Raw genomic sequence first — 22000 nt, 5'->3', positions numbered from 1 at the left:
CCCTCTACTGAATGCCACAGTGACCTCCATGACCTCACCCCGTCTCCCATACAGTCCCAGGCCTCCCGCAAACCCACCCTATCTCCTTAGGAAAGCGCCACTCGAAAGTCGCTTACGAGTTTCGACCCCCCCTAGGACTCCTGCCTCCTGGGATACCTGAGCACCCCCAAAGCCCCATCCAACACCTCCTTCAGCTGGATTATGTACGGTTCCATGCCATTCCAGGACAGGTGAACCCCATCCTGCCGGAAAAAATATATTGCGCCATAGCGCAACTCCGGGTGCTCCATCCTCCCCACACCCTCCCTGGCACAGAATTCTCGCATCTCCCGATTGATCTTCCTCCGTGCCCTGTCTATGGCTCCCGGGCGCTCAGCCCCCCTCCACACCCGTCTGGGAATAAACTCAGACCAGATAATATGGCAGCCCGCCCATTGTTTCTTAATTTCCCTCAGGTCCCTTTTCATCTGCTTGAGCAGCGCCAACCCCTTGCACTGCACCAAATCGTTCTCGCCCAGATGAATCACCACCACATCCGGGCACACCCCCCCACTCACCACCGTGTTCAACAAGGGCAATAACTCATGCCAACGCCTACCCCCTTTTCCCCTCCAATGACAACGGTACAACCCTGCATCCAATCCCAAATTGAGTGTCCGATGCCTGTCCCACTCCGCCTGTTCTGCCCTCTTGATGAATGAATGTCCCACAATATATACATTCAGAACAGCCACTTCCGGCCCCGCCACAGCACCTGCAAAGACACACATATCAGAATCGGGCATCACTGTTACAACAACCCCTCAACCTCCCTCAACCGCACATACATCCGGTAACAATCCGACTTCCACCGACCCAGCCTCTGTATCTCTTCCTTACCCCAACCCCTCCATGCTGCCTCCGTCGCCGCCCGATCCGAAAGGAATGCGCCCCGAAAGCCAAAGGGTCCTCACCCATGTACCGCAGGGCGCGCCGCAGAACCCACAAAGCCTGAGACGCCGTCACTCCGTCACCCACACCCCGTCCAAACCCCCCCCCTCCTTCTCGCCACTGCCTGCCATCAACCTCCTACCCCACTCCGCCGGGCTCACCCCCTCCCGTCCGCCCGGTCCCAGTACCACCCAAGTCCCGACCCCCCGCTGGTCCGTCTTCGAGCGCCGCAAACGCACCGCCACCTCCTGAGCTCGCACCTCCACATCCCCCCACAACACCCCCCGCCTCCCCTTCGCGCCCAGCAACTCTGACACTCGAAACGTCCCAAAGAAAAGCCAGGACATCAAGGTAGAAAACCGTACCGCCTCGCCTTCATCCCTGCACACCACCGGGAGCGCGCCAATTACTCCTTCCAGCAATTCCACCGTGATGGGACGGGGCAGTTGCACCTTTGCACCCTTTTCTCTCGCCCACCCCTCCAGCAGCCGGGTCCCCAGTTCTCCCGCCGACGGGGGGTACCCCCACCACAACTTGCCCATGAATGCCACCGCCAAAAACTTGCCCGCAATCGACACCCGCGACAGACCTCTATCCATGAGCGCCAGCATGAACCTTACCACCTGTCCCTCGCGCCGCCACCGGTCCCCTTGCCTCACCGCACCTGCCTGCAGGAATTCCTCCCAAGCTAGCTCGTAAGCCTTCTACGTGGACACCGCTACAGACGCCTTCACCAACTGAAAGACCCGGCCTCGCCCACCGACCACAGGTCCTCCGGCACTGGCGTCCTGACTTCCTCCGCTGTCGTGGCTAGCTCATGGAACCTCTCCCACTGTGAACGAGGCAAGGCATCGGCAATGTCATTGTCCACACCCGGAACGTGGCGCGCCTGAAACAGTATGTCATTCTCCAAGCAGCGCAAGACAAACATCCTCATCAATTTCAGCACCTGCGGGTCCCGGGCCGACTGCCTGTTCACCACCTGCACGACGGCCATGTTGTCCACTCGAAACAACACGTGCTTGTGCACCAACGCCCCTGCCCACACCGTGACTGCCACCACCAAAGGGAACAACTCCAAGAACGCAATGCTTCTCCCTCCCGCCTGCCAATGCTCCGGCCACTGCTCTGCACACCATTTTCTCTCCCAATACAGACCGAAGCCGCCGCCGACCGCCGCATCCGAGTACATGGTGACTTCCCACTCCCAGTCCTCCGCCGGCGCCATAGGTACACCATTGAACCGCTCCAAGAACACCCGCCACATGCACAGATCCTCCTTCATTCCCTCCGAAAGGCGCACATGGTGATGAGGCAAAGACAACCCGGACGACGCCAAACCCAAACGCCGGCAAAACGTTCGGCCCGCCCGCACCACGCGGCAGGCAAAATTCAAATGCCCCAAAAACACCTGCACCTCCCGGACTGTCACTTTCTTCCTTGACAACATTCCATCCACCAAAACCAGCATTGCAGACCTCTTGTCTTCCGGTAGGCGTGCTTCCATGGCGACCGAGTCGAGCTCGATACCGAGAAAGGACAACACTGTACTGGGACTGCACATCTTCTCTGGCGCCAGGGGAACCCCAAATTCCCCAGCGCCTTATTCACAAAGATGAGACCTTGGAACTGTATCCCCAGCAACTGGTGATCCGCCGGGTGCACCGGAAGGAGTCGGAAAGCCGACTTGATATCACATTTCGCCATCAGCCTAAATCCCTCCCGGAAACCCCGACGCAGCACTGCAGCATCCTCCGCCCGCGGATATGCCGCTAACCAGGGCTCCAGCCGCTCGATCCTAACCGGCGTACGAGCCTTTGCCAAGGGCCCCGGCTCCCCCCCTCTGCCCCCTCCCATCCCCCGCCCGGTCCCCCTCTAGCTGGGGCCCCTCCCTGCACGGGCTGCTGCCCCGGCGGGCCCATGGGCCCCCAGCAACGCAACACTGGATGCCTCCGTCCGCACGACGAGCACTCGTGCAGGAATCGGCATGCCGCCCTCCCGCAGGCTCCTCTATTGAAGTCCCAGCAGGCCCCGACTGCGGCCTGGCTGCCAGAGTCTCCCTGTCCCACCCCCCCACGGGTGGGGTGGGCCACAAAGGGGGGCGACACCAGCGGCAAACCGCTCGCTGTGTAAATGGTGCGGCCAAACTTGGCCCCTCCCATCGTTTGCTGGTACAAATCTGAATCCAGCTCCCCCCATTGCGCTTCCGGGTCCGCCGCCATGCGCGCCTGGAATTCCTCATCGTAGTGGGAGCACGCGTACCCGCCGTAGGTCACCTGTGCCCTCCGCACTCCCTTTACCCCCCACGCGCCGCCCCCTCCCCCACTCCCCCACCCCATAGCCGCTCCTCTCCCCCAACCCGCTGAATTACCTCCGCGCCGCGACGGGATCCCTCCACCCCCTAGGTCCCAACCCCCTTCCCCGGTCCAGCCTCCCGGCCCACCCCACCCCCTGTAACCCCAACTCGGCCCCGCACCTCCCCCACGCCCAAAACCCCATGCCCCTCCCATGCCGCTCCCCCGCTCCCCTCCCCCTCACCGAAGCTCACCCTTTGCCCGCCACTTCCCCCGCCCCCTCACTTCCCCCTGCCACCCCTCCACTACCCCCACCGACCCACCACCCCATCCCTGACCCACCCCTCCCGCCCGTCACACCGCCACCTCCGCGCACCCCCCAGCACCTCAGGTCCGCCACGCCCCTCCGCCTGGCCCCTCCCCCCACCCCTCCCCTGCCGCCCGGCGACGCCAACCCACCCTGGCCCCCCACGCCCCCCCCTCCTCCGCTGAAGACAAACTCCAGTCCAGTTCCGTGTCCGCCCCCCTGCCCCCCACCTCATCCTCCACATCAGTCTCCTCAATCAATAGGGGGAAACTGCCCCCCAGCCCCCCGTTCCCCCCTCCAACTGCCCCCCTAGCTCCACGCGCCTCGGCCCCCCTCCACCCCCTGCACTGCCTCCCCCCACCACCTCGGGCCCCTCTCCACCCTCGGCCCCCCGCCCCCGCCCGCCTCTCCACTGCCCCCACCCTCCCCCGGCAACTCTGCTTGGGCCCTTCCATCATCCCCCCCTCCCCCTGCCCTCCCTGCTCAGCCACTGCCCCTGGCCCTCTCCCCCCACCCCCTCCTCCTCAACAAATTCAAGGGCCTGTTTCTTCCCCTTCCGCCCCGCCCACTTGGTGCCTCCTTTCTCTTTGCTACGCGGTGCTGCCTCCTTGCTCCGTCCACCGCCCTTCGTTGCTCCGCCCCCCTCCCACCCCGCTGAGCCGGCCGCAGCCGCGACCGCGGCGGATCACACGCCACCGCAGCGGCGCCGTCGGCAGCGTGCCGCTGTGGCCTTACCTTGAGGTCGGGCCGCACGATGTCCATGCGGCCCGCCTCACACAACAGCCGCAGAGCCTCGGCAACGCGCGGATCATCGCCCTCCACCATCACGCCGCAATACAAAGCGCAAACGAAGCGCACGACACGCTCACCGCACTCCCCAGCTACCGCCTCTGCACTCGCCCAGGAATTCACTGAAAGCCGACAGACAGCCTCGCAATCCCGCTACCACCAACTAACACCACAAAAGCTGTCTACGACCCTGGCTGCTGTGTCACTGGACCACAAACAGTGTGCAGTGACACAAAATGGCCGGTTAAATACCTAGCCAGCCCAAAAGAAGCCCAAAAAGCCCAACCAGCCCAACCAGCCCAAAAACGCCAGCTACGGCGAGCCCCGGGTGTCAAGCTTCCACCCCCCCCCCCCTCCCCTGGTGCCCTAAACTTCCCCGGGGGGGCGAGCCTCCCGCTGGTCGGCCACCCCCCCAAATCCCCAATTTTCCCATTACACCAGGTAGTAAGCATCTATCTTCAATTAACACATAGCTTATCTATACGTATTCGTACCAACAGCTTTAGAACTACAAACCAACCAACAATCACTGTGCGATACATATGTATGGACCGACTTGAAAATATGAATCGTGACTGATTTCATGATAGACTGAATGTTAAATTACGCCGCTCATGTCAACCACGCAGCTCTCTAAACAGGTAAGAGCTGTTCACTCTCTCTTTATCTATTAGGATTGTAGTAACTCAATCAACCACTTTATAATATGTTTGTGCTCCTGTTCAGTTTTTCACTTTTAGCGAAAGTATAATTCCACCCACCTCGGATTTAGCCACGCTGCACGGACTCATAACGCGGTTTTTAATTCAGGTAATCACCATTTAGTTTCTTCCCTTTCGTCTACTTTGTAGGAATTCGTAATACGACCTTGTAACCTTGAGTATACTCTGCTCCTGAACAGATTTGTAATATAGCTAGCTAAGTTACCCTTCAGACACGTCTTAGATTATGAAGCGTTCCAACAGTTTCTATCAAGTATTATCTTTTGATTAATGGCAAGATTGAGATATATGTACCTCTAAATATAGAAAGTTCCTGGATTAAACCTCCACGTTTAAAAGTAAGCAGTTATCAACTTGTCCGGTATATACTAGGCTGCATCCATTGAAAACCATTATGAGAACTAATCAAATAATGCATATCTCGATTTTTCCAGCATCTGAAAAAGCCTTAAAGTCTGCCCTAACTCACTGCAGATAAACGTTGACATCACTATCCCATGTAAGGATGTCAAACAACATATGGAGCACGCAGACCATGGACCAGCTGTACCTCAGGTATTTCCTCCCTAAAATAGCGATCCATTCATTAATATGAAACGCAAGTGAGGATCTCATGTATACCAGCTAGTCTAATGTAGAGGTCGTTCACCTTGACCCACCTGTTATAAATAAGCTAAACATATATGTCACTAAATGATAAACTCCATCTATCAACAACATCCAACGTTATTTATAGTAGGATTAGCTAAGGTAAACCTCTCCTTTCACCCATTGCTTTGCCTTAAACGTAACAGTTGTTTTTTCTCGGTTTTTTCATTGATAACTACAAATAGATAAAGAAAACCTGTGTTGAGTCTCTGACCATACTCACCTGGATCAATCCATTCTATATTATCAGAAGATACAATACATGGTGAGTATTGATACTGCATATCTGGCATAAGCCATTTATTATCTTTTCCTAATTATGGAACCTCGCACGTGCATCTAATTACCCCCCACTTCTGTCCCTCTAGTTTATATTAGGGTTTATTTTCAAAATAGGTAAATAGATAATAAGAATTCTCAACCATTTTTAATATAAAGATATCTAAAATATCGACAGGAGACCCACCAGATCTCTCTCTTTGTAAATGATACATACTGTCCTTTTTTTCTTAATGAGTACCTATACATTATCCTTTATTGCTTTTGTTCAATTTTCATGAACCTTCATGATCCTTCCGCTTGTCAACCATGTTCTCCCATGTGTGATAAAATGATAAATGTTTCAATTAAATCATGCTCCGTCAATAGTTTTTCTTGTTGTCAATCCTGCTCCCTCATGCATGACGAGATGCTAAATGTTCTAATCGAACTATGTCCTGATAATAGTGTTCTTATCATTAAGACAATAGAATGAACTGATGTAATGCGGACTATCAAGTTACTGTATCAAAAACACTGGTTCAGTTGTTCGAATTAATTATACTGACAATTATGCACTGTTTAGCACAGAGATAAAGTTTTTCAAAAATATACTGTTTATTTTACTTTCAGTGACAAGATGGTAGTGTCCTGAGGAAGACACTTCTAATGTGTCGAAACGCGTAGACGGAACCATCTCTATATTGTATCACTCGACTATATAAACAAAGAATATGCATCTGTATTATATTAATTGAAAAAACTTTTTTATATTGCTTTTTTAATCAATATGTCAATGAATTTGTTCATGATATTTTCATACAACTTATTAAATTGAAACCTTTGTGCCAATTTCAGTGCTTTATTACTTATTACTATTAATCTTTCGTCTGATACTTTTCCAGTGTATATTTGTTGCCTGGGTGCTTTGTTTTTCATAATCAGTGGGTAAAATGTAATTCCATTGCACAGATCCAAGCAATGCATAATAGAAGGGGCTCATTTTAGAGCCTTCTCGGAAATTCCACCAGAGCCCTTATGGGGCAAGGTTTACATAGCATGTAAGAATGGTACAAGTCGAGCCCTCCTGCAAGGAGGTATGCGGCTGATTCGATCAGTTATCTCATAAGGCTGTCAGTGATTGCGGATTTCACCAAGGTTATGGTTCTTGTACTGGGTAAGCATTTGGCGCTACAGGAATGTGTTCCTCCCAGCGCTCGCCGTGCATGTTAAACAATCAGGTGAAAAAGTCAGTGCACTTCTATGAAGCGATCTATGGACCCACCAAAGGCAGGTAAGCCCTCCTCACACTCAGCTGGTTGCAGCAAGGGGTTCTGAAGAGGAGGGCACCGGGTAGGTTCTCGTCAGGCTCACAGGGCCGAAACCCGAAGGTAAGTCCACCTGCCATGTGATTGGAATCGGTGCCTCACAGAGACAGTACCTTGGTGATTGAAGCAGACGGCTGCCTGAAGTGAAGTGCTGCAACTATACCTGCTCCTAAAATTACCCTTGCCTCTGTGTATCCTAAGGAAGAAAACACGACAAAGGGAGACAAGGGCTCACAGATACAAAACACTTTAACCGCCACCACCCCCCAAAATACAGGCTCCACCGCCGCAACTTGCAGTTTGATAAGAGTCCCTTCAGTTCACAAAAGGTGGTGGTAGGATCCACTCCAAAAGCAAAAGGAAAGGGCAAAAGTTGCGAGGCCCAAACCGACCTCCCACTGCCAAACCCACGTCGCGGTGAAGTATCTAAGAGGTTCACCACTCACCACTCGTGCCTGGAAATAGGCTTACTTTCAACGGGGGCGGGGGGGGTGCTGTGTAAGTACTCTCATGGCAGTGCCATTCGGGCCCCGGAGGCCACTCAAGTACCTGCCAGCTGCAAAGACATATGGGACTGAGAGGCCGTGATTACGGTCTGCCCACATGCTCCCGCTACCGGAAGGCAAAAACCGAGCCTTAACCCCAAAAGCCCCACCCCGGGAGAAGCCCACGACTGCCTAGGCATGACCACCACATATCGGAGCCCCCTTGGAGCAGACTACTCACACCCCTCCCGGAGCGCACCACCACACACCAGGGCAGATCACCCATCCCCGCGTCATGGGAGGAGGGGGAGGAGTAGTGGAGCTGTAAGGCACTCACCGTACTAACAGCAGCTCCTGAAAAACGACCAAGGCGTCGATGACGACAAAGGGAGCAACCACGAGACGGTGTGTACAGCGAGCAAAGAGATCGCCAAAATGGTGGGGGAGGAATATATACCGTCCCCTAGTCCTGGGCGCCAGGAAGTGATGCCCCCTGTGCGCCGCTACAAGGCAGGAGAGGGGTGGACTCCAACTAGAGACCCTGCCCCTGAAGGGGGCGGGGGGTTGGGGTGCCCAGAGCTGACCTCTCTAGTGGCCCCCTGAGGGTGCCTCGGCCAGCTGCAAAGTATGAGAAAGCTGGCGACCATTTGCAATGGCAGATAGTCTTTCATTATAAGAAGTAGTGTTTAACTAAAGAGGACAGAATGACGCATTTTTCTGGAGCCTTCTTACAAGGTGTTTAGAAAACCTTCGGTACATAGTTGATGTTGGATGATGCACCATACAAGCAACGGTAAGAACGTAACAATCATTTTCAGCAAAGCGTACTGACCCCGGCAAGCCACGCCCCGAACAAGCTAGGACAGAGGTCCTCTCTCTGCCCTGCCTTGCTCCAGTGCTGCTGTAGTGGACTTACACGGGAGTCAGCAGCAGAGTCGACTATTCTCCTGGACTGATGCACAAAGAATTAATGTCGATTTTGAATGTACAAGACTTTTATCATGAAGAAAGTAGAATGATTTCATGACAAATAGTCGAGATTTTTAACATGCTTATTTAGTATGTGCATGTGTAACTATTAGTGACAGCCTCTCAGTTAGGATGACCAGACTCTGGAAGAGCAAAATAGAGAAGTAGGGCTAGCCCTTTGCATCAACTAAAAGGCACACATTTAATTGACAACAAAAGTGGTGACAAAAACATGAGACCCTAAGAATAATTACATTCTACTTTTACACGCAGTATCATTTAGGTTAAGTATTTGGTTTATTCCTTGGCCTGCTCCTCCTGAAGCACTGCCATTTGATAGATGGCGGAGAGTGAAGGGTGGACTGCAAACTCTGTTGTGCAATGTGAAGGGCACTCTTTGGCTGAGGCCCAGCTTTTTGCCTTTACTCGATTCCTCTTTTAGTTTGGCTGATGAGTCAGATGCAGAAAGCTTACACCTCTTTGTGCCTCTTTTGTGGCAACTCTAGGCTAGAGACGACGCTGCTGTGAGAAGCATCACTCTACACACAGGCTGTTTTAGGAGAGCAGTTTGGAAAGGATAGTTAATAAAAGAACCACCTCCAACTAGTGCTGAAAGTGAAGACAGTGATTACATGACTTGTCTGCTTGTACTGTATGTAAGGGGGACCAACAGACCCACTTGTTGTTGCAATTGGAAGTTCTCTATGATCAAGGAAGGGAGTGCTACCCAGAATACTTAGAGAACTGCTGTTCAACAAAAGCTGGTGTCTTCATGACAGTCAGCTTCCTATGGGTGAGGGGATGTCATCTGAGTCTACCACTTTCTAAAGAGCTGTTCACTTTTCCTGGAGTGCCTAGTAGCCAGCTTTCTTTGAGAGAGGGAAGGAGCCTCCAGACTCCATAGCAGGAATAACTACAGTAAAGGTGAAGTACAGTGTGACTCTGGTACGGTGGGTCTACAGAAGAGTAAGACTGCAGAGATCAATCTGCATTCCCTGTTTCCAGTGGGCCCTAGATTTTGCACTGTAATTCCTGGAGAGAATCATGAAGCTGAGGCATGACTTAGTCACTGTGCCTGAACTGAAAAGCTGTGCCATGACCTGAACTGCTGTGCCTGAATCATGAAGTATCAGCGTGACTTGAGCCACTGAGCCCTGATTGTGAAGTTGAGCATGTCATGAGCCGCAGTGCCTGAACCTTGGAGCTTTAGTTTGATGTGAGCAGCTGTCATGGGGTTATCAGCAGTAAGAGGCGCAAAGATCTTGCAGACACTAAATTGAAGCACCGCTTTGGACAATTACACTACTATGTGATTGTTGAGTGCTGAGTTTGAGCACCCCCACACTACCTCACTGAGAAGAATATGACTGCTCCACATCTCTTCCACTAAAAGTCAAGGGGAGTTGTACTTGACCCAGACTTCAGAGCTATTGTAGGATAAACCCTGGGACATTGGAGAAAGTCTGAGCGGGGAATTCCGCTCCGCTCACAGCTTCCACAGGCCACATTACGTGGAGCTAGCAGGGTTCCAAAACTCGCATTTGTCAAAGTGAAGATGGTGAGTGCGCGCGAGGAAAATCCACCTCCAAATTAATTTATTCCTTGTTCGCGATTGCCAATGCTAAGTTGACGAGTGTGAGCGTGGATTTCTCAACGCGGGTGGTCAGATTTCTCATTGCGAGTGGTTGTGTATGCTTACGACTGCTCGTGTTGAGAAACCATCTGCCAGCGTTGAGAAAGCTGCTGCTTGGATAAAAAATCTACTTGAGCAGCAGAAAGGAAGCAGCGCCGGCTTGTGCTGTGCATGGTGCAGTTTGCGATGATTTGCACAGTGCAAACAAGCACCTGGTGGAAAAAGTAATCACAAATGACATTTATCTAATGCACTCTGCCGCTTGAGGAGCTCTACGTAGCGCGGCTGAGTTTTTTGCACTTTGCAGAGTTCCACATTGCAAATCTCTACGAACTCCACCCTGGCTTACATTAAAGTCAATCAATCTTAATCCCCACATTTGAGGTGTAGTAGCCTCTGCTTGCACAGATGTGCGTAGTCTGACCAGCTGTGTGCCAGAATCAAACAGGACCTTCACAAGACTTTACAGTTGGGATCAGTGGTTCTCATGAAGCTTTCTAGAATTCTCCTCAATAAGTGCCAGATCACACCTGCATATGCCATGCCAATTACTGGAAGACCATGGATAAAGTAAGATCTCAATGTGGGAATGTGTGGTAAGGAAAATACAATCCTAAAAGTATTGTCACCAAAAGTCATTGACAGTGGAAACCTAGCAATGGAGAAATCTCTTAGAGAGCGTTTCTCATAATGGATCTGGGACACCAAGAGTATGATCATGAAATGGAAACCTGAGAAAAGATCACAAGTAAGGTAATTGTCAAGAAATTAAATGGGTCCAGGACTAAGACTGAGTTAAGAAAAATGCGGCGAACTGCAGTTGAATTTTCTACATGTTTGTTTCGAAGGGAAAGGAAGCCGATGCTCATTTGAAAGTGATGGGTCAACAGCTCTCTGACAGTATTTGACAACACTCGATAACACACTATATCGGTCTTCAGGTTGTGTGTGGCTGCTGCACTTACTGCGTGCAGTGTAAGCTTGCCCTTGTACTGTATCATGCTGTATGCCAGGGAAAGGTGTGCTGCTCCTGTGCATGCTGTACAAAAAGAATGCCTCTGCACTTGCCACAGAAGAAGGACATTTGCTCTGCTGCTGCTTGTAGATTTTGGGAGGGGCGTTTGTACCACATCTGCTCCTGCTGGACATGCAGTAACCTAGCCCTCACGAGGCTCAAGCAATTAGCGGTAGATCCGTGTCCGAATGGTGATTCTGCCGTGTGTATGTGCAGAAAGCTTGTGTTACTGATTCTCATTGTGTTTGTGGATGAATGAAGCCTGCAGTGCCGCTGATGATATGAGAAGGAGGCTTGCCTTGATAGTCCCCATTGTAGTGACAGTTCGCCCCATTGTTCTTCATGCTATGAATAAAGTGTGCGAAGATTTTTCTTCAACTGAGCATGCTCTCTTTAGAGAGGGCTCACCCGAGTGTTATTCACGTTCAGTGCGGTGCAGACATTCTTACTGCTGATAATGAAATGTAGCAATAGGTGGAATCATACCAGTTCTACAAGCAGGGCCGGCTTTAGCGCTAGTGGTGCCTGGTGCGACAATCGTTGTGGCGCCCCCACTGGACATGAGCACCTGCTCAGAGTCTCTCATTATCACCAGGCAAAAGTGCCCCTCATCTCTCCAATGATAAGTTATTGCTAAAAACTGCTCCCCGCTTGATTTCAGCACCCCCGCCACAGGTCAGCACCCAGTGAGGCCACACCTGCTGCACCGCCCTAAAGCCGGCCCTGTCCACAAGCACGCCCTAGACCCGGTTTAACACATTTCCAGAGGGAAGTCTGAGGTCTGGAATTCTCCATAAAAGATTAGTGGGATTTAAACATTTAATCGGACCTCAGAGTCAACTTTGGGTACAAAAGAAATGCCTCTTCATTCTAGCACAGTCCTAGCAGTGGGTATAACCCAGCAAAAGTGTTGGGTGGTGCCATCCAATGAAATACTTGAGCCCTTGTTTAAAAAAAAAAAAAAATTTTACAAACCAGGCACTGGATGTAGTTCATAGGATGTTAAATTTTATTATTTTCATGTATACACATTGAGCATTTTACACTCGCTTGTTCTTCGTTAGAGGTTACAAGGGAGCTACCTTAAGTGGAGTCTGATGTGCGTACCTCTTTGAATACCTTCTACAGGCAGGTAGAGGAGAAGGTGAGGCAGTGTGTACACGATCCCTTGATCCTGCTGTAACCATTAACAGGCTTGCAACGTTTATCTGTGAGTGATTGCAAGTAAGTGGTCAAAAAGGCCTGGCCACAACCATGGCCCATCCCCCCCTTCCCCAGCAATCTACACTGCCATTACAGAGGAAGATGGCAACCTTCATGAGCGGCGTTCCTGGTGCCAGTATCAACAGATTTCCATACAAAAGGCTGGTGCAGAGGTGGCAAGTTGCTCATCAGAGACTTCTGGTGTTCAATGCAACCTCTCTTGACCTTATCAAAGGTTGGCTAAATACTTTCATATTTGCAGCATGTGTAGCTTGGAGCAGGGCTAGCAAATTTATATAATTCAGACCTGTGGATGTGGGCTGTCTGCAGCAGATTGGGTGCTGGACTGGTCCACCCACGGTGGGTTGGGAGCTGAGCCTGGCCTTTGGTCCCTCGACTCACTCCTGCGGGCCACGGCTGATGGCCTGGGCAGCAAGGCTGGGCTGCTACAAGTGGGTTAGGATCTGGACTAGGCCACCCACAACAAGCCAGCTGCAGGATATGGACAAATACAAGGCCTTGTGCCCGATACCTGCTGCACACTGTCAAGCATGGGCGTGCCAGCTCAGGTGAGATGAGGTGTAGGCCCTTTTGAAATGTCATTTGAGATGTCATCAGTGATGTCACTGACCATGTCATGAATGATGTAATATGTGACATCATCAGCAGTGGATTGCGGGTGCGCAAAATATAGTTAGTACAAATATATAGGAGCAATTTCAATGATTTTGTATGAGTGAATTGTCCAGCTAACTATAACACCCCTAAAACTTATAGTTTTTGGAGTGAATTTTAAAGGTTTTTTAAATGCTAATTTCTAACTATATAAGGCCTGAAACCTATGTTTTTTTCAGTAAATTTCAACGGTTTTTTAAATGCTAATTCCTAACTATATAGGCCTGAAACCTATGGTTTATTCAGTGAATTTGCAAGGTTTTTTTAATGCTGATTCCTAACTATATAAGGCCTGAAACCTATGGTTTTTTCAGTGAATTTCAAAGTTTTTTTTAATGCTAATTCCTAACTATATAAGACCTGAAAGCCCACCAGGAATCTCCAGTATGCGCCAGGGGACAGCATTGCAGAGAGGTGTGATGAAGCCACGAGCCTTTTTACACCTTTCTGCAACTCAGCCCCCGGGCGTGTTTGCAGAGGGGGAACTAATTCCCCTTGCATACTGGGGGTCCCTGGGGGCCAACTAGCCCACCTGGAACCTGCAGTATGCGCCAGGGGGCTGCATTGCACAGAGGTGAAATGAGGCTATGCCCCTTGTTACACCTCTCTGCAACGCAGCCCCCTGGCGTGTTTGCAGAGGGGGAACTAATCCACTTGCATACTGGGGGTCCCTGGGGGCCAACTAGCCCACCCGGAGCCTCCAGTATGCGCCAGGGGGCTGCATTGCAGAGAGGTGTAATGAGGCCACACCCTTTTTTATACCTCTCTGCAACGCAGCCCCTGTGCATGTTTGAAGAGGGGGAACTAATTCCCCTCGCATACTGGGGTCCCTGGGGGCCAACTAGCCCACCAGGAGCCTCCATTATGTGCCAGGGGGCTGTGTTGCTTTGCCCCGGAGGGCGGCGGTCCCCGGTGCAGTGTGGGGGGATTGGGCACCCCCCACACTTCTTTATCACTATGCCCCCGCGATTTTGTCCCCCTGGGGGGTAATTTTAAGAAAAACATACCGGGTTTTAAAAAAAAAAAATAATAATTTGGCCTTGGGGGTCTTTGTGGGACCACCTTAACAGGCCTAGGGGGTCAGGGTGTTTCTACCCTGCCCCCTTTTTGTGTTCTACACGTTTGTTTTTCTGCTTTCTTGTGCCTCAGTCTAATGAGCACAAGATGGCTGCCAACCCTTCCTGGTTTGGAGTGTTGACAGCCAATAAGCATGCAGCTTTCTCGGAAAGGTACGTGCACCGTCTGCGTACCGTACGCATACGTACGCTGACCCGTGCGTGCACGGTACGCGCACCACGTGATATTTAAATTTTTTTTTTTGCCTTGGGGGTCCTTGTGGGACCCCCTGAGCAGGCCTATGGGGTCAGAGTGCTTCTACCCTGCCCCCTTTTTGAGTTCTACACGTTTGTTTTTCTGCTTTCTTCTGCCTCAGTCTACCGAGGCACAAGATGGCTGCCAACAATTTCTGTTTTGGAGTGTTGACAGACATTGGCAGCCAATCAGCATGCAGCTCGCGCATGTGAAGGTCTGCGCACGTCCTCGCACGTATATATAAATATATATATGTTATAGTTAGCTGGACATTTTACTCATACAAAACCATTGAACTTCTCCCGTTATAGTTAGATGTACTCACTATAACTTGCGCGCCCACAATCCACTGCTGATGATGTCACATATTACATCATTCATGACATGGTCAGTGACATCATTGATGACATCATACAGTGAATGTGGTTTGCTTTGATATTTAAATATGTATTATAAATGCACTACTTTGCAATGAAGAATGAGTGGATGTATAAATATAAATGTGTGGATGCTGGATTTAGTAACAGTGTCATTGATTGTTTCCTTGACTAATTTGTAGAGTCTCACTATATATAATGTGTAGTTACTAAACTGTGTGAAAGTCTTTATTGCTTTGTCTTAATTGCTATGTTAAAGAATATATTTGTTATTGGTTTCCTAACTGAGTATTTATATGGGTAAATGAATGTCTATGTGGTTTGGTGGGGGGCGTGTGATTGCCAAAAAATGTGTGAATAGTTCATTCAGTAGGTATATGAGGTTAAGACTACATTTTATAACAGGTGTTTCAGTGAGTGTATATGTTTATGGGTGTGGTGGTGATGAAATATTTCTCTCAATGGTACATCCCCATTAAACTTGAAAAAAAAAGGCAGTGTATGTGACAGTTATATCTAATTAAGTGTGCCTAAGACTTAGTGATTGTTTGAGTTACTATATGGATAACTGTATACTTGTAATAGTGATTTTATAACACACTAAGTGTGAGTTACTATCTTTATAAATAGATGAAGTGGTGTTTGTATAAGTGTGTAGGTGAGTAAATGTAAGTAAATTCAATTGTTTGCATAAGTCAGAAGGATGTCTTTATAAGTGAATACAATGTGTGCTAGTGTGTAATGTTGAAATAGGCGTATAAGTATATTTCATAGTGTTCTGTTGATTATTCACTGCATATAACACTGAATCTATAGGTAAGTGATTAGATGTGTGTATAGTTCTATGAATAACTGAGTGGGTATTTAGAAATTTCTATTGGTGTGTCAATGGTTTCTGGCACTTTCTATTTTACAGTTAGTGATGAAAGATTATACTAGTGTGTGATGAGGTGTATTTGATTGTCACATGGATGATGTCATCAGTGATGTCATCAGTGATGTCATTTGATGCACTTTTTGTGACGTTCCGGTGGCGCAGAAGACTGAGTGATATTTATCAGGCAGGACTAAGCCACTTTTTGTGGCGTAATCCTGCCTGATAAATATCAGTCCCTTTAACGCAGTGTCCTGCGTTAAAGGGGTGTGCAATGGGTGTTGCTGGGGGCGTTCCCAGCAGCATCCATGGGCTTGAGTAATTTATAGCATCCTCAAAGTCAGGACATGATAATCCAAATCCAAATGTTTCTCAAGAAAAGTCATAAATCGTGTCCGTGGGTCATATCTGCCCAAACGCCGATATTTCGAACGATTGAAAATGACTTTTCTTGAGAAACATTTGGATTTGGATTATCATGTCCTATACTTTGGAATTTTTGAAAGACTGACTTTGAGGATGCCATAAATTACTCAAGTCTGCCGGAATTGTGTGGGTAAAATTGATACCTAGTCACTTTGAATAAGAATGTACTTACGTCTCGTCTAACATTTGGAAGAAATATCTAGTTATATGACAACAGGATACCGACATAACTTGAAGGAAATTATGTCAAACTGCTCTATACAGCACCATATGGCCTGATCACCAATAGTACGGCCATCCTTGATCAACTAGTTAACCAGGACGGAACCATCCCCACCGCCAATATATCAACAGACGACATAACAGGAATAATAAAGAATATGCGCTCGGACGGTGCCCCTGGTCCCAACGGAATTCCGACTCAAGTATTCAAAGCCTCTGCTGGAAAATGGGCCCAGATACTGACAGATACTGACAGCTCTTTTTGAAGCCGCAATACTGGGTGGCCCCATCCCAGCGTCTTGGCAAGGATCACTTCTCGTCCCCTTCCATAAGAAAGGCTTGCGCTCTAATCCCGATAACTATCGGATGATAGCCCTCCTAGATGTGGACGGGAAGGCACACGCCAGCATTCTCTTAACTGCACTCACTAAGTGGGCGGAAACCAACAACCTAGTCCCCTTCACCCAAACCGGCTTTCAAAAAGGGTGCCACATCGAAGACAATCTGATTTGTATTGCTCACCTGATGGAAACCACCCTAGCTGCAAAAGGTAAATCGTTACACCTTGAATTCATCGATTTTCGTAAAGCTTTTGACAGCGTAAGCCAGCCAAAACTATGGGAAAAACTCGCAAGATGGGGCATTCCGCAGTCGCTACTGAAAGCACTAATTGCCTTACACACTGACACCGGGGTTAAAGTGAGAGTTACATCAAGATGGTCCACCTCTAACAAAATCCATGCCACCAGAGGTTTAAAACAAGGGTGCACTCTTGCACCAATACTTTCCAACCTGTATCTCGCAGACCTCTCCAAATGGCTGTCACGTACCCGTGCTTTCCCTCCGGGAATAGAATCAAGAAAGATTCAAACTCTGCAATATGCGGATGACACCATTCTGCTAGATCAAACCCAGGTGGGCCTCCAAAGACTGTTTGATTCCCTCGCTCAGTACTGCAACATGAACATGCTCGAAATAAATGTCACCAAAACCAAAGCAATGAAAATATCCCCTGGAAAAACCAAAAAAAACACGTGGTTTATCGAAGAGAAGAGACTGGAAACTGTCACTGCTTACAAGTACTTTGGCGTGTGGATCGAACATAAAGGGAGATCCTCTGCGCACATAACCGAAATGCAGGCTGTTGCTCGTAGCCTAGAAGGGGCCTTCATAAGAACGAAAAGCACTTTGCACTCCCAGGATTTATTACCATTAATAAAACTGATCACTGCTAAACTACTCCCCACAATCTCCTTTGGCGCAATAATCTTCAAGGATAAAATGAACATTTGGCTGGACAGAGCGCAATCGTCTTGCTATCGTAGGGTTTTCCGACTGCCTAATTCAACCGCCTATGCCCAAATCAGAAAATAATTCTTGCTATCCCCCCAGCGATGGATTATGAGTGCACGCTTCATCAGCTATTGTTTAAAAATTAACAAGTCAGCCCTCATACCTTAAAGAGCTGCTTATGGTTAGTCTTCAGCAACCCAAAAACATTGTGGAATAAATATTTGATGTCATGCCTCAAATCCCTCAAAGCAAAAGACATATGGCTATCCCCGCTGCCCATCGAGGCGAAAACAAAACTCTTATCCAAGCAAGCAAAAAATCTATCAAATGACCTTGTTGAGCAACGGGTCAACCAGCTCTTCCACAGTTCATTGGCCTCTAAAACCCTTCTGTCCTACCTTGCATCTTCTGTGAAAGTCCACATAAATCTCCAATTAATGAGACTCCGTTTCGGTTTAATACCGCGTATGGGATACAAGGTAGGCCAAGGATACAGGAAAGAAGTATCCTCCCAATGCCGCTTCTGCAAACAGGATGAGGAAAATCTTATCCATATCCTGTGCATTTGCCGAAAACTCCGAGCCCAAAGAAACTTCTGGCTGCACCCAATCTGGCTCCTTCTTAATATCAGGACTTGCCAGGAAGCACTAGACGCATGCATGAGGGGAGACTCACCGCAGTTGGCGGCACGTTTTGATAAGTTTATTACAGAAATCAATTCTCCGAATCTGCCCTTTGTCAAAGCTTGAGTTCCTTTCCCCTCAGTGACATTCCTGCGCCCTTCTTAATTTAATTAGCCACCTCTTTGTTTCTAATTGATTTTTATATTGCCTTTTCTTTTTAATCATTTAATCCTTAAAGGTTATTCCTGAGTGTGTATCTTGCAATGATTTTAATTAATTGTGCAAACAAAATTTACTTACTTACTTACTTGAAGGAAATAAGAACGCCCTGAAGAAGTTCTGTTGTACAGAACGAAACGCGTCGGCTGGCTGTGGTACATAAACTTAAGGAAAATAAAAGCATTTGAATATACACCAAGATTCAGCGCTTTAATAAGGACTCTAGGTGATATGATTTGATTGGACTTGTTGTGCAAGTGGTGCTGTGACAAACTTTGGAAAATGTTCCACTACTCTCTACTACTCTCTCTCTACTACTCACTCCCTACTACTCACTATCTACTACTCTCTGCTACTCACTCTCTTCTACTCTCTACTACTCACTCTCTACTACTCTCTCTCTACTACTCACTCTTTACTACTCACTCTCTACTATTCTCTACTACTCACTCTCTACTTCTCACTCTCTACTTCTCACTCTCTACTACTCACTCTCTACTACTCTCTCTCTACTACTCTCTACTACTCAATCTCTACTACTCACTCTACTATACTCTCTACTACTCACTCTCTACTACTCTCTCTACTACTCTCTACTACTCACTCTCTACTACTCACTCTCTACTGCTCTCTACTACTGACTCTCTACTACTCTCTCTCTACTACGCTCTACTACTCACTCTACTACTCACTCTCTACTACTCTCTAATATTCTCTCTCTCTGCTACTCACTCTTTACTACTCACTCTCTACTACTCACTCTCTACTACTCACTCTCTGCTACTCTCTACTACTCACTCTGTGCTACTCTCTACTACTCACTCTCTACTGCTCTCTACTACTCATCCTACTACTTACACTTTACTACCCTCTACTACTCACTCTCTACTACTCACTCTCTACTACTCTCTACTACTCATTCTACTACTCTCTACTACTCACTCTCTGCTACTCTCTCTACTGCTCTCTACTACTCTCCACTACTCACTCTCTACTCTCTATTACTCACTCTCTACTCTCTACCTCTCTACCTCTCTCTTCTAGTCTCTACCTCTCTACCTCTACCTCTCTACCTCTACCTCTCTACCTCTCTTTACACGCACACATATAAACATATATATATATGCATATATATGCATATGCATTTATATATGCGAGGTACAATTCTGCTCGTCACTTCAGACCACAGACAGGAAGGACCACCATACAACTTCGTGAGAGTTTAAAACGGGCTTTTATTATCCATTCTTGCAATTTTCAGCAGGCATGACGCGTTTCGGGCAGGTACTGCCCTTGATCACATAACGGAAATGCAGTTGTGGTCACTTTAAATAGAGCACCCACTCAATTTTTTTCTTTCATTGTGATTCCACCACGTGTTTCAGCTATAGACATAGAAAATAGACTCATCGTGTAAAGTGATAGATAACCAACATTTAGGTAGCTTTCTACTGTTGTTATAAGGCTTCAGCATGTTTTATGTATAATGCACAGTCAGCTATGTTCTATTTACAACAAACGAAATATAGCAGCATAAATGCAATTAGTAGTTTGTGCAAAAGTAGACTTAGCAGCATCGTAATGACAATAAAAAACTAGTGCAAGCATATATATACACATTCATATAGTGTTGCAATACATTATCCCATTGCAATAAATAGATAAATAACATATAAATATGTTAAAAATTCTGTTGTAAAAAGACCATATATATATATATATACATAAATTAAGGTCAAATCATAATTTACATTGAATAAATATTATGATAAAAATTATGCAAATGGAAATTTTGTGGTAAAACAACTATACATCTAGTGTAACCAGTCATAGTTTTGTCCTCATGCCTTGTCTACACTACCACATCTTGATGTCGTATTTGTTGTTTGTATGACCATTCAACAATAAAGTGCTAGTGCTATGCTGACCATAATACTGTCAACGACAGCTAAGTGTAATGAAAGCATTTAATCCAAAATGTCAGTGTGCTGAGTGATTAAAGTGCAACCTAGGTTTTAAAGGGTTAAAAAAAGTGATAAAAGGAGAAAAGAGATAAGAAAGCAAATCTAATATTGATAGCTAAAAAGATGCTTCTTTGGTGTTAGTTTGATTTACATATTCTGATAACTGACATTCATTGGTGATATGATACGCTCAAATAACATATAGGAGATAAGACTACATTTCAGGGTGGGATACAGGATTGATAGCATATATTACGGTTTACAGAAAAGTATGCATATCCTCCCTGTCATTAAGGCCGTTTGGATGTTTACTGTTGAGATTCAGAATATATCTGGTCTCTAACTGCCTCAATGCTTTGTCTCTGTCTCCACCTCGTTTTAAAACCGGTGCCTGATCAATGACAAAATAAGTCAAACAATTCACATCTTTATTATGGCTTATTTTAAAATGTCTGGCAACCGGGTAGGCTGGGTTACTGTTAATAATTGCACGAATGTGCTGTAGGATACGCATATACACAGGATTTATTGTGCTTCCCACATAGCGTAAGCCGCATGTACAAGTAAGGACGTATACAGCGTATTCAGTGCGGCAGTCATATTTCCCCCTGATTAATAGTTCTTTGGTATTGAACGGGGTGCTATATGTGGTAGTATTGGCTCCGAAGTTGCAAGCCCTACAAGTAGCGCATTTGCGAAAACCATTACTTGTGGGCATCCAGGTTTGAATACTGCTAGACCCAATGGGAATCTCTTTAGATAAGAGATTTTCTACGTTTCTGGATTTTTTGAATGTCACATTTGGACGGTCCGATAACGTATTTTTCATAATTGGGTCAGTAAGAACTATGGGCCAATTTTTATTCAAGATGTTACGTATTTTGCGTTCCTGTCTGCAGTATGTGGTAATGAGTCTTGGGGAATTATTTTCTTCTGCTGTAGTGACATTCAACTCATTAGTGCTAGGAAGCAAGGTAGTTCTAGGTCTCTCATTCGTTTTTGTCATGGCTTGCTCTAAAATCTTTTCGCTATACCCTCTCTGCCGCATACGTTTCAAGCATGACTCACTGCAGATATTAAACTGCTCAGTTGTGCTGCAAATCCGCTTAAGACGCAGCAGTTCCCCGTAGGGTATGCTGGCTATTAGATGCCGAGGATGGGCACTTGATGCGTGCAATATTGCATTACCAGCTGTTGGTTTCCTAAAAGCTGTAGTAGTTAGAGTTGCATCAATTATTTGTACCTGGACGTCTAGAAATTCTAGCCTAGTAGCACTCATGTTTGAAGTAAAATGCAAGTTGAAAACATTTACATTTAATAACTCAACAAACTCCTGTGCACTCTGCATACTGCCCTTCCAAATAATAAAAACGTCGTCTATATAACGAAGCCATGCAACAACATTATTTTCAAATATGGCCTTGTGTTCCTTCAT

Source organism: Lissotriton vulgaris, chromosome 1_1 (genome assembly GCF_964263255.1).
Source record: "Lissotriton vulgaris chromosome 1_1, aLisVul1.2, whole genome shotgun sequence".
Classification (NCBI taxonomy): Eukaryota; Metazoa; Chordata; class Amphibia; order Caudata; family Salamandridae; genus Lissotriton; species Lissotriton vulgaris.
The sequence above is the reverse complement of the archived record's forward strand: the minus strand, read 5'-3'. Positions refer to the sequence as shown.